This window comes from Artemia sp. Qi Xiang Cuo, chromosome 15 (assembly GCF_049724085.1).
Source record: "Artemia sp. Qi Xiang Cuo chromosome 15, ASM4972408v1, whole genome shotgun sequence".
Classification (NCBI taxonomy): Eukaryota; Metazoa; Arthropoda; class Branchiopoda; order Anostraca; family Artemiidae; genus Artemia; species Artemia sp. Qi Xiang Cuo.
In genome coordinates, this window is record NC_142808.1 from 9,041,301 (window position 1) to 9,055,189 (window position 13,889).

General features: G+C 34.9%; 1 pseudogene; it reads left to right on the top strand.

Moving 5' to 3' along the window:
* The first annotated feature begins 4,744 nt into the window (after positions 1 to 4,744).
* LOC148943295 (U5 spliceosomal RNA) lies at positions 4,745 to 4,860 on the top strand (annotated as a pseudogene).
* Positions 4,861 to 13,889: the final 9,029 nt, after the last annotated feature.

Here is a 13,889-nt window from a genome sequence, read left to right on the forward strand (position 1 = left end):
ATTAATTACAAATTCTAAAATGATAAAAAAAATATTCCTCCAGAAATGAAACAGACAGATAAATGAAGGAACATACACAATTTTTGTCCATTAAATGCAAGATAGAAATGAACAAAACTTCAAATATGCATCCCTATTGGAGAGCCAGTCTTTCAGGATTTGGCAAAGTGGGCATTGTCATTGCTGAGTTTGCCTATCAGCAACGCAGTCGTTGAGAGAGCGTTTTCTATGATGAACTGTGTAAAGTCAAAGCTTCGGAATAGAATGCTTTTACCAATGCTAAACGCAATTTTGATTTTTCGACTGTGGATGTCTGTCAGTGGCCACTGCTGTTCGTCATTCGTACCATCGCCCAAAATGACTTCATTCAACAGTTCCATATATTCGAAAAATGGAGCTGAAAATGCGTCTGACAGTGGACGATGTGGCAGAGCTGATGCGCCTGACGCTTACCGCGAAGAAGATGAACTCAGTGACATCTTAGAGGCATTTGGTCAATCTTAAAGGGCTATGAAAGACGGATATTCTTAATTACCAAAATTCCATCCTGCAGCATTTTTTTCCAAACTGCCACTTTTTTTTAAGCTTTCCCATCATAAAGTGCCTTAAAAGGCATGCACTCACTCAACAACTGGCAGCCAGAGTTCGGACAGCCATATTGCGCTAAAGGTCAATATAATTATGATAAGTTGTAAACTTCTGAAATCGATGAGTGAGTTGGCTCTCGCAGCACAGCAACAAAATTCAATTCTTATTTTGTCTTACGTAAAAGTATCGAAATTTATGACGCGTGTCATTCCCAATCTGGCCAGCGATACTTCCCGTCCATGTTTAAAGTGGTGAAATGTTCGGACTTCGTTAAAATGTGGCTCATCAAACAGGAAACTGGAAATCCGTCCAAGCAAGAACAGATAAAGACTAAGAACCTTCATCTCCCTATCTCGATACTACAACCATGCTGAGTCGAATAAAATACGGCTGATACCCGGCGAATTTAAGTTGAGGTGGAGCTGGCGCGGAACATTACAATTCGTTACCTCTACAACTAGCTCATCGCAGTACAGCCCTGGAGAAGAAAAATTGAGTGAGAATAAGTGAAAGTGTTTGATTACATTAATCATACACGCCTGGAGGCCTGCTACGGTCTTTTCCTCGCAAATGCGCGGCTGCGATGAGGGAAAGCAGACGGCCGTCAACTCGGTGCTCAGCAAGTTCTCAAATTGGCTCCACCTCCGCTCAGATTTTACGGGTTATCCAATAGTCGGTGCATGGACCAAAGACTGAGGTTCTACTCAGTCTTATTTGTTCTTGGTCCCAGGGACGTATTGTGGTTCGAGATAGCCAATTATGACCCTGGAATGGATTTGTGATAAAGACAAAAGTACGATTGTGTTCCTTGTGTATTTTTCGTAGCCTTTTAAGGGTGTTTTAGCATCGCATTTAGCATTTGGAAAAGGATTTTATTCCAAAGCTTTGACTTTAAACAAAATGATTTCTATAATTTTGTGAATCTATATGTGATAATATCCCAATGATCTGATTTTTGTTTGTGTATCTATGTGATAATAAACCAATGATCTAATGATCTTTTTTGTTTTTGTCCGCGGGTTACGGTCGTTAAAAAGTAATGCATCATTATTTCCAACCAATTGATAAGGGCTGGGACACAATTTTAAGAATTTGTTCCGGCAATAACTCTATTGCGCCAAAAAGAACCTCTGACTGAACCAAAATATTGACATTAAAACGCCTTGGATCGCAGAGTATCATTACAATAATCGGAGGACCGACTCAGTAAATTATGGGATACAGAAATTGCGGCGCACACACGGACAGTGCTCGAACTAACACAGGAGAAACCGAGCCGGTGGGCGTCCTCGTCAATAATTTTCCCCGAACTGTTGGACAGGAAAGTAAGCACGGTCGAGCATTTTCTGAACATAGCACGAGGGAATTTCTGTAAAGTCTCTAAAGTTCCACATGGGGTAGCGGTTTATTGCAATTCTACTAAATGCAGCCTCAAAATAATCTCTACACTGGAACTGAACTTCCTCAAGCCAGGGAACGAATTAATGGTGGATAATGCCAGTAGGATGTAAGGACCTGAATAGTGGTGAGTATTTCTATTAAACGGCCGTCAAAACTTGGACACCTTTAAAAGTAAAGTTAGATTCTGGGAAAAAAATTGTCTGGCTTATTTTTGGCTTGTTTTTCAAAGGCTGCGGCTTACTTTTTTGTTCACGATCTGGCAACACTGGCCTCTCCTCATAGAGAGAGAGAGAAAGAGAGAGAGAGAGAGAGAGAGAGAGAGAGAGAGAGAGAGAGAGAGAGAGAGAAATTCATTTTTATTAAATACCAATATTCACAAAAAAAACATATCAAAAAGACCTACCACGTGAAAATCTATACAGATTTGTTTGTGCAGGACTCACTATTGTAATCACTTACTACATATATATTGAAAGAAAAAAAAATCAATGATATAAATAAATAAGAAATAAACCTCGTGGGAACCGCGAACCAATACTTACACAAGATAGAAGAAAGAATACAGCCCCCCCCCCTCACCCATCCTCATTCATTAAGAAATTCTTTAATCTATTTTAAAAGAGGACACACTCTCAGCCATCCTAGTGCTTTCCGGAAGACTGTTCAATACCGAAACATCCACATGCCTAAATACAAAACTAGACCTAGCAGTGTGTCGTCTCTCTTGTACTAGGTCCGCGGAATTCCTTGTATCATAAGAATGGTACGCATAAATCGATGATAAAATATCACAAAAATAATTAGGTGCTAAATTATCTAAACACTGATACAGGAAAATACCGGTCTGATAATCCCTCATCTGCCCAACATTTAAAATATTAAAATGGTAATTACAATCCATTATACGTTCAGATTTTTCAAAATCACCGAGCAGGGACCGCGCTTTCCTCTGCACAATTTGTACCCGTTTATAATTTAAAGTAAAATTACTAGGCCATACGAAACAGCTACTTGCAGTGTAAGGATTACTAGATGAGTCATATAAAATTTAATAAACTGAGACAAAAAAAACATGTTTAAATCTACGAATCAGCCCTAAGCCCCGTGCAAGTTTCACCGATACAATTTCACTATGTTTTTTCCAATTTAAATTACAATCAATCTGAAAACCAAGATACCTTGTATCAAATATCTGCTTAATCTCTGTACCATTAAAATTAACTAAACCGAAAACATTATCAATAACTCCAGTACGACTAAAAATCATGTAATTAGTTTTACTCGCGTTCACTGCTAAGCAACTAAGACTAGTAAAGACATGCAGGTTATGTAACACTTTATTTGCTTTTGAAACAACCTCACTCAAAGCCTTACCAGCAATCATTATAGCTGGGTCATCCACAAAGGATGTTGTGGCAGAATCGGGAATGTAGATCCGTAATTTGTCAAATTAAATTAAATATAAAAGCGGACCTACAAATACAAATAGCGGATCTACCATACAAATACGAACGAAACCAATCAGTCCAATTTCCTTTTAAACCTAAATGTGACATCCTATCAAACAACAGCTCAAAGTCAACAGTATCAAAAGCTTTCTTAAAATCAATAAAAATATTTAAAGGAGTTAAGCCGCTCTCGAATACATTGTTTAAACATCAAGAAGATGGTATACTGCATGCCTAGTAGAATGAGATTTTTGTAATCCAAATTGCGTGTCACATAAAAACCCAAGAGAATTAAGGTAGGAATATAGTTTCTTATGAACAACTTTTTCAAATATGTTTGAGAACAGTGGCAAAATCGATATAGGTCTCCAGCTGGACATTTCTCTTTTGTCACTACCTTTATGTCAAGGTATCACTTTTGCTTGTTTTAAAGCATCTGGGGACTGACCTTTTTCCATAGATAGGTTCACCAAGTATAGAAGACAAGGCAAAAGGTAAGCGGCGACAGCCTTAAATGCCTTAAGGCTAAGACCGTCAATTCTAGCTGAATTCGATTTTATTGTTTCCAGTGCGTCCTCGAGATCAGACTGAGTGCCCTTTATGAATTTCATGGAACGACATTCCCCACGGTCATCAATAAACAGCTCATTTTTATACCCATGGTCAGCAACATCATTTTTAACATCAATTCCAACATTTGAAAAATATTCACAAAACTCATCACTAAGACCTTTCTAGCTTTAACTTGTTTTTCACCGACTACAAGTTCATCCACTGGGTCTATATTGTTAATACCACGTAGTGCCTCATTTATCACTTGCCAAGTTTCCTTAACCTCACCGTTTTTATCACGAAACTTCTCTGAATAATAATGTTTCATTGATGACCTTCTGAGGGAATTCACATTTTTCCAAATTTTCATAAATTCTTGGAGGTTTTGTTGCGTTGGAGAATTAAGGTACAACCGATAACGTCTGTTTTGCTCACTAATTTTTTCCAAAATGTTATTCTTCACTCAAGGTTTCCTTGGGACATTTTTCTTCTTACAAACAACCTTCACAGGGCAACATTTATCATAAATAGGTGACAATATTTTAAAAACAGTGTCAAACGCCATCGATGCGTTTTCTTTTTCATTCATAACTTCCTCCCAAGAAACTATACTTATCTCTTCTTGAAACTGTTTAAGATTTTCCGGCTTAAGATCCCTAACTGTTATTTTCCCCATTTTAAAAACCTTTTTTCCAGTGTCCCGAATTACGCATGCCAAAGGAAGATGGTCAGAACCTGGACATATGATTACGTCGCAATAGCGCATTAGCTCATACCGAGTTAATCTTTCGCCTTTTACTAAAGATTACCGTGGGGAGGGGCACTTGATGAGTCTTAACAAATTTTTGAATGCCGAAAGGCAGACTAGCCTATACTCTTGCTGCATGTTCTAAAATTCCCAGATCACTTATCTGACAAGCCCGATTACTTACCCTTAGCGTTTGACGGGATGTAAATGACAAGAGAGGTCAGTAGGACTACTACTTGAGGAAACGGTCTTGATTAGTGGTCAGCAGTGATGCCAAACGTGATATAATTGTACCATTTTGGTAGATTTCACCTCTACTGGTACAATTTAGTACTATCCCACAAAATATGGTACATAACAAAATTATGGTACAATTCAGTTTTTTGTATCTATGTTTGTATTCTTTCATCTACAAATATTTTATTTCACTCTGATCTGTTCCGCATGGCAGTCACCTATTTTCCTTTTTTTGTAAACAGACACTTCACTTCCGGCGTCCAAAGGTCGCAAAAACATCTTTCTGTGTATCAAGCAGGGCTTCCACTCTCGAATCTTAAAATTCGAGGACATGCCTTAAAAACTCGGGAAGTTTTCGGGGACAAGTCTTCAAGATTCGGGGAATTTTTGGGGAAAAACAAAATGGAATTTCGTTGCGAAAATTCGGGAGCCAAAATTGGTTTTAGCTTCAATTTCAGGCTCAAATAGGGCTTGGATCCGCGCAGTAAATCAAGCCTTTTACAGAGTAGTCTTAGAGCCAGAACACGGGATTGGAAACCATAGCTGAAAACACTTATTGCTGATATTGCGGCAAAAACTTCAAAATTGTAAAAAAAAAATAGTGAACGCATGTGAACTGTAAATGCCTGTAGTAGTTTTTCCTTAAGTCATTAATCTCAGTAATTCATTAATAATATTAAAAACAAATATTGTTTGCGGTTTCTAGATATATAAATTAAACAGACAAAGTTCAACCTCTATATATGGGGCAACATTAAAACTTAAATCAAACAAGAACTAAATTAAACAAGGAAATTTAAACTTAAATTAAAAAGGAATTTCGACTACAGTTGACACATTATTGGTTTTTCATGCTGATTCTAAGGTTTTAGGTGTTTACCCCCCGGAAAATTCCCCTGCAGAAAAAACCGGAAGTACTCTCCCGCTGAAAATACTTCCTCGAAAAATACCCCACGGAAAGTACCCCCGCGGAAAATACCCTCCGCGGAAAGTACCCCCGATGAAAATACCATTGGAAAATACCCCCCTCCCCGGCGGAAAATACCACCTTGACACATACATTTTTTTCATTGGTTGTTTCTACTATAGGCCCGTTTTTTAGCACTAATATCTTACATCTAAGATCTTGCATCTTTCTGCAAAGATTATCGTTTTTAAACTCAACTTTGTTCTAACATCTTACAGCTCACTGATGTTAGCAAAAAGTCATAAAACCGCCACTGTTTTGCCATATAGAACAATGATGAGAGAACTTTGATGATGTACTCATCATTGTTCTCAGACCGCTGATCAGAGCAGAATGATGAAAGACGTTTGCACAAAACGACAAAAGATGTAAGATCTTAGTTCAAAGATTTCACTTTCAAGCGTTTTCTGACAAAAGATGTAAGATCCTAGCACATTGATGAGTGAAAAAAACAGCCCTTATGCTTTCCTTTCTTTTGGTTACCTCATAATTACTATATAGTCACCGATTAACCCCTCACCCTCCCACCAACCCTGCAGCCATCCATGTTTCAAATATAGTAGTTATTGCAGTCTCAATTTTATAACCTGGGCACTAGACCAGGGAACTTCGTATCGAAGGAGTTGTCGTAGAAACTTGGAAAAGGGCTCATTCCATTGGCAATTGGAGTGGCTAATGACCTTTTTAATAGTAGAAAGTGATGGGAGGACAACTAATCTTCCTCCTACGCCCACCCTCCCATTTGCCCATTATGTTTAAAAACTAAATTTTGCCCTAAGATTAAATCAAGATGAACTGTGTTAATACTAATTTGCAATAAGTCATCTCAGCAGTATCCCAAGAACGACTGAGGGTATTATGTTCAAACTTTCGTGGCTACTTTTGCTCTTAAAATTTAACCAAATCAAAATAGCGTAAATGTATCCAAGCTATCAAAGAAAGTAAACAGATTCTTTTTGCGAATGATGTCAAGTTTTCAATTTCAGGGCAACTAGAGGAAGTATGAAACTAAATTAAATACTAATATTTGTGTCCAGATTTTGAAAAGGTGTATGCTGTTGCAAATTTCTGAAAAATTTTCTCCAGCTTACAAATAGCAGGTCCAACTATAAAGTCTTAAAAAAACAAAAAGATTTAAACTATTACTTTCTTTTTCCCTGAAAAGACTATGTCAATATAAAACTAACATAAATTAATTTAAAAAAAAATCTACAAAACAAATTTTTCAAAGAAAAATAATGAACTCCATTAAACCAAAAATGAGCAAAAATAAAATAAAATAATCTACCAAGCGTGAAACTACCACAAATCAGCATCGATAAATAAATGAAACCCAAAAAGAACAAAAATTACAATAAATAAGCGAGTCAAGCAGATTTATTTAAGCTATTAAAGTAAAAACATTTATATTTTTTTAGTAAAGTGCAAGTTATGTTCTGGCCTTGGGAAGGCATAGGGGCTTTGAGCCCTACTCATGTTAATTTCTGCTCGTTTTGAGTTTGAAAAACTTTGGCAAGTTTATAAATGGTCGTAAATGGCCGAAAAACAGCGACTTTTGTTGGCCTGTAGTAAAATGTTTCTGTTGTAATATATGTTACTCCGAACAATTTCTTCAAGTACTGTCTGGAATAATGTACTGTATTAGAAGAGAAAAAAAAAATAAAGGAATGGAGAAAGAAAGTGAACGAAAATGTCTTATGCAAAATTTTCATAGATAGTACTTTACGTCACCGACGATCCGCGTATTACGTGAAACGTAATAAGCGGAAAAAAATTTGGGATATGGTACGTTTTATTTGTCTTTGGTACCAGGGTTGCCACTATGAGCTGGAATAAGTTAATTAATCGGAGAGTAGAAATTTACTAGATCGAATCCGTTTTACTAAATACTAGAAAAAAAATGTTGAACGTGCGGCGAAGTCAACCGCGCACCGCCAAGCCTTGAGATCTACTACAGGAGGATAATCAATAGGATTTACACCATCTTTTTTCTTTTTTTTCTCTTTTCCTTTTTCTTTCGTTTTCATAGTATGATTGAAAATTCCGGAAACCTACAAGTTCAAAAATCCTTTTTTGGATATATATATATATATATATATATATATATATATATATATATATATATATATATATATATATATATATATATATATATATATATATATATATATATATATATATAATGTTACATTTCTACTTACACTTTTAATTTCTCTCAGCAGACTCCTTTTTACTCAATAAAAATTTTCAAACTGAGGAGATTCACCTAATCGCCTTGGGTGGTTGGCTTTTGTTTTGATTCCAATATATTCCCAATCATCAGAAATCCAAGTGCCATTATAGCTTCATTTTTAGTTGGTAAGAATTGATACACAAAAAGCTGATTTTTTCAACCTTTAAACACCGAAACTGAAATGTCCGTTTATGAAAATAAGTGACTGCTTGTTTGTTTCTGAGACAGACAAGCAAAATTGTAAAACAAACAAGAAAAGATGGTAAATTGTCATATGTTTACGACAATTTTTTTCCCTGAATTTAAGGCAAATAAAAAAAGTTTTGTTTACTATAAATCATGACTTTTTACTAGTTTTTACTAGATTTCGGGATTTTTACTAGATCCTCTAAATTTACTAGATTTTTTTTTTTACTAGATCTAGTAAAATCAGGGTTGCCACCGTCAGTAGGATTTTACTAGATCTAGTAAAAAAAAAATCCAGTAAATTTAAAGGATATATTAAATTTCCCGAAATCTAGTAAAAAGTCATGACTTATAGTAAACAAAACTTTTTTTTTCAATGAATTCAGGGAAAACATTATCGTAACCATATGACAATTTACAATTTTTGCCTGTCTGTTTTACAATTTACAATTTTGCTTGTCTGTCTCAGAGACAAACAAGCAGTCACCTATTTTCATGAACAGACACTTCACTTCCGGCGTCTAAAGGTCGACAAAATCAGCTTTCTTTGTATCAAAACTTACCAACTAAAAATGAAGCTATAATGACACTTGGATTTGGGATGATTGGGAATCTATTGGAATCAAAACAAAAGCCAACCACCCAAAGTGATTAGGTGAATCTCCTCAGTTTGAAAATTTTTATTGAGCAAAAAGGAGTCTCCTGAGAGAAATTAAAAGTAAGTAAAAATAGTATATATATATATATATATATATATATATATATATATATATATATATATATCCATATCATAGTATATACTAGTGATATATAGTATATACTATATCACGTATATGATATCACTGACTATATATATATATATATATATATATATATATATATATATATATATATATATATATATATATATATATGATAGTATAGTATATATATATATGTATATATATATGTATATATATATGTATGTATGTATATATATATATATATATATGTATATATATATATGTATATATATATATATATATATATATATATATATATTAACAGTCTTTATAACAATTTAATACTAAAACTATTTGAATCGATACATATATTTTAAATTACATTGTAACTTGTAAAATTTCACTAAAAACTCTTTATTAGTTTTTCATTTATCTATAAAATGTTTTGCAAATTATATTTAACCAAGATTCAACTTGAAATTAGATTTTTAAGGCATGAGTCGCATGCATTGAAAATATTAACGCCGAAACAATAAATTGCAACATGTATTAAAATACTTCCCCGCTAATTAAAACAAAATTCACCGATTGATTTTCCATGCAGCTCAAAGGAATAGATGTAAAAATAAAACAAGTGCTGTTTAAAAAAAAAATGTTGAATAACACCTAAGGGAGGGGGTATTCAAAAAGACAGGGTACTTTGTTTTTATGGAGGTATAAAGAGAAAATGTTTTAATTTTTTTATTCAAATGTCATCTTTCCTTTCCATAGGGAGGAAGGAAACCCCTCAAATCAGAGGCAACGCTATAGCGTTGCCTATAGTAAAGGCCATACGGCTCCAATGTTTTATTATTTATTTATTATTATTATTTTTTTTCCCAGAGGCACTTCATATGGAAGGGGTCGTCGTAGAAACTTCAAAGGGCGCTCATTTGATGGGAAATCGAGAGTTCTGGTGCCCTTTTAGGGGTCAAAAGTGATTGGAAGGCAACTAACACTCCTTCCACGCCCATCAGTTCCCCAAAAACATCCAATCAAAATTTTGAGATCGCCATTTTGTTCAGCGTAGTTGATTTCCAGATAGCAATTATGTTTTTCATGAGGACATTCCCCCATAGCCCTCAGGGCAAGGGTTGTAAGTTATGACCTGGGGGCATATAAGGTTTTTTATAGAAAGCTTTGTCATAGAAACTTCAAAAAGGACTCATTCAATTGGAAATTCAAAGACATAGTGCCCTTTTTAATAGTCGAAAGTGATTGGACGGCAACTAACCCCCCTCTCACGCCCACCTTTTCCCCAAACACATCCAATCAAAATTTTGAGATAGCCATTTTGTTCAACGTAGTTGAAAATTCAGAGAATTAGGTCTTAGGAAGACACCCCCCCCCCACAGCCCTCAGGGCAAGGGTTGTAAGTTATACTCTGGGGGCATGTAAGTTTTTTTTATAGAAAGCAGTGTCGTAGAAACTTCAAAAAGGGTTCATTCGATTGGAAATTTAAATGGCTAGTGACTTATTTAATAGTCAAAATGGATTGGAAGGCAACTAACACCCCGTCCACGCCCACCATTTCCCCAAACATATCAAATCAAAATTTCGAAATAGCTATTTTCTTCAAGGTAGTTGAAAGTTCTGGAAATTATATCTTTGAGCAGGACACTTCCCCCACAGTCTTCATGGCAAGGGTTATAGGTTATATCCTGGAGGCATATATGGTTTTTAAGGAGGGAATACTCTTATAAACTTCAGAGGGCTCATTTGATTGGAAATTGAAAGTTTTAGTTCACTTTTTAACGTCAAAAGATATTGGAGGGTAACCAGCCCCCTCCCCACGCTCTTTTTTCACAAATGCATCTAATAAAAAACTTTAGATAGCTATTTTGTTAAAAATAGTTCAAAGATCATAAAACAAAAACTCCAGCGTCGGCATAGGCCCCAGCGCCCGGGGGCAGGCGTTGTAAGTTATGCCCTGGGGGCATATATGGTTCTTATGGAATGGGTGCTCGTATAAACTTCAAATAGGGCTCATTTGATTTGAAATTGAAATTTCTAGTTCACTTTTTAAGAGTCAAAAGAGATTGTAGGGTACCTAGCCCCCCTCCCTCTCAACACTTTTTTTCTCGAACCCATCTGATAAGAACTTTGAGATATCCATTTGTTTAAAAATAGTTCAAAGAACATATAAAGATAACTCCGGGGTCGACACAGCCCCCCAGGGCCCGAGGGCAGGCGTTGTAAGTTATGCCCTGGGGGAATATATGGTTCTTATGGAAGGGATGCTCGTAAAAACTTCAAAGGTGGCTCATTTGATTGGAAATTGAAAGTTCTAGTTCAGTTTTTGAGAGTCAAAAGAGATTGGATGGCAACTAGGGCCCCCCCCCACGCCCCTTTTTCCCGAATGTATCCGATACAAAATTTGAGATAGCCTTTAAGTTAAAAATTGTTCAAAGGTTAGATAACACAACTCAGTGTCGATAAAAACCTCAGGGCCTGAGGGCAGGCGTTGTATGTTATATCCTGGGGCCCATATAGTTCTTATGAGAGAGATACTCGTTTTAACTTCATAGACGGCTCATTTGATTAGAAATTAAAAGTCTCAGCTCACTTTTTTATATTCAAAAGAGATCCGAGGGCACCTAGCACCCCCCCCCCCTCCCACGCCTTCTTTTTCCAGACCCATCTGATGAAAATTTTGAAATAGACATTTTGTTAAAAAAAAATTATACAGTTTTTTAACTTTAGTTTGTTGACACTTATTTTCTTTTCCAAAACCTCTTCAAAGATTCACTTTATATGATTTTGCAAATAGCTTTTGCCAAGTTCTCGCTTTGGCGAACTAGAGAGTTGGAAATCTCTTATCAACTAATGAACGGATTCTTTTAATATTGGTATAAACCCCCCAGGGCCCTGGGACAGGCGTTGTAAGTTATGCCCTGGGGGCATTTATGGTTTTTAGGGAAGGGATGGTCGTATAAACTTCAAAGAGGGCTCAATTGTCTGGAAAGTGTAAGTTTTACTTCACTTTTTAAGAGTCAAAAGAGATCGGAGGGCAAGTAGCCCTCCCCCCCCTCCACGCCCTTTTTCCCGAAATGCATCAAATAAAAATTTAGTGCATAAATAAAATAAAATCAAATAAATAGTTCAAACATCAGGTATTAAAACTTTTGGGTTGACACTACCCCCCAGGGCCCGAGGACAGGCGTTATAAGTTATGCCCTGGGGGAATATATGGTTCTTCTAGAAGGGATGATCGTATGAACTTCAGAGAGGGCTCATTTGATTTAAAATTGAAAATTCTAGTTCACATTTATAGAATCAAATGAGATCGAAGGACAATTAGCCCAGGGACAGGCGTTGTAAGTTATACTCTGGGGATATATATGGTTCTTATAGAAGGGATGCTCGTACAAAACTTCAGAGAGGGCTCGTTTGATTAAAAATAGAAAGTTTTAGCTCACTTTTAAAGAGTCAAAAGAGACCGAAGGTTAATTAGCCTCCCCCTCCCCACGCTCTTTTTTCCCAAACCAATCCGATAAAAATTTTGGGAAAGCCATTTTATTAAAAGTGGTTTAAGCATCAGATAACAAAAACTTGAGGTTGACACAAACCCATTTTTTCACTTTGACATTGTTACTGTGATACCATTTTTGATACTTTGATGAACATTTGATTTTTTTTTAAAGAAGTTTGATTTTGAAATAAGGAACTCTTAAAAAAATTTTTTGCAATCAAAAATGAACAAAAATTAATTAAAAGACAGCTTTCAGAAAAATAAGTTTTTCAAAGAAAAGTAAAGGCCATTTTAAACTTAATCTCAGCAGATACAAATACCTGTTAAAGTTCAAACTCAAAATGACCAGAAATTACTATTAAAGAATAAATGAAACCCAATACGAACAGAAATTAAATAAACAATCATAGCAAAAAACATACAACAAGTAACAATATAAATGAATAAATAGATATTAAAGCAAGTAATGCTTAGATTGAATATCAAAATCAAGCTTAAAACGAAAAAAAAAATATATTCCTATTGATTTATAAATTAAACTTAAAATGAACAGAAATTAAATAAACAATCAATGCAAACAAACATACAATAGATATTAATGTAAATTAATAAATAAATCTTAAGACTAGGGAAACTTAAATCGAACATGCAAATCAAGCTTGAAACGAACAAAAATTACTATAAACAAGAGTTTGGGTATCACCTCCTTCTCTCACTGTAAAAGTCTAAGACTTACTGCGTCATTGGCGCTTTACTGAAAACTATATGCATCTTGTACAGTCTTGGAAAGTATAAACAACATCAAATTGAATATTTGATGTATAATCATATTAATTGTTGAAAAATCCATCCGCTCAAGAATTTATTTCACTATAATTTTATTTTTATTTTCAATGCTGTAAGAACTGGAAAATAAATATTAGTTATATAATTCGTTTTCAGTTAAGCGCCAATGACGCAATAGGTTTTAGACTTTTACATTGAGAGAAGGAGGTGATACCCAAACTCTTGTTTATAGTAATTTTTGTTCGTTTCAAGCTTGATTTGCATATTAAATTTAAGTTTCCCTAGTTTTAAGATTTATTTATTAATTTACATTAATATCTATTGTATGTTTGTTTGCATTGATTGTTTATTTAACTTCTGTTCGTTTTGGGTTTCATTTATTCTTTAATATTAATTTATGTTCGGTTTGAGTTTGAATTTTAAAAGGTATTTGTATCTGCTAAGCTTTAGTTTAAATGGTCTTTACTTTTCTTTGAAAAAGTTATTTTTCAGAAAGTTTTTTTTTAAATA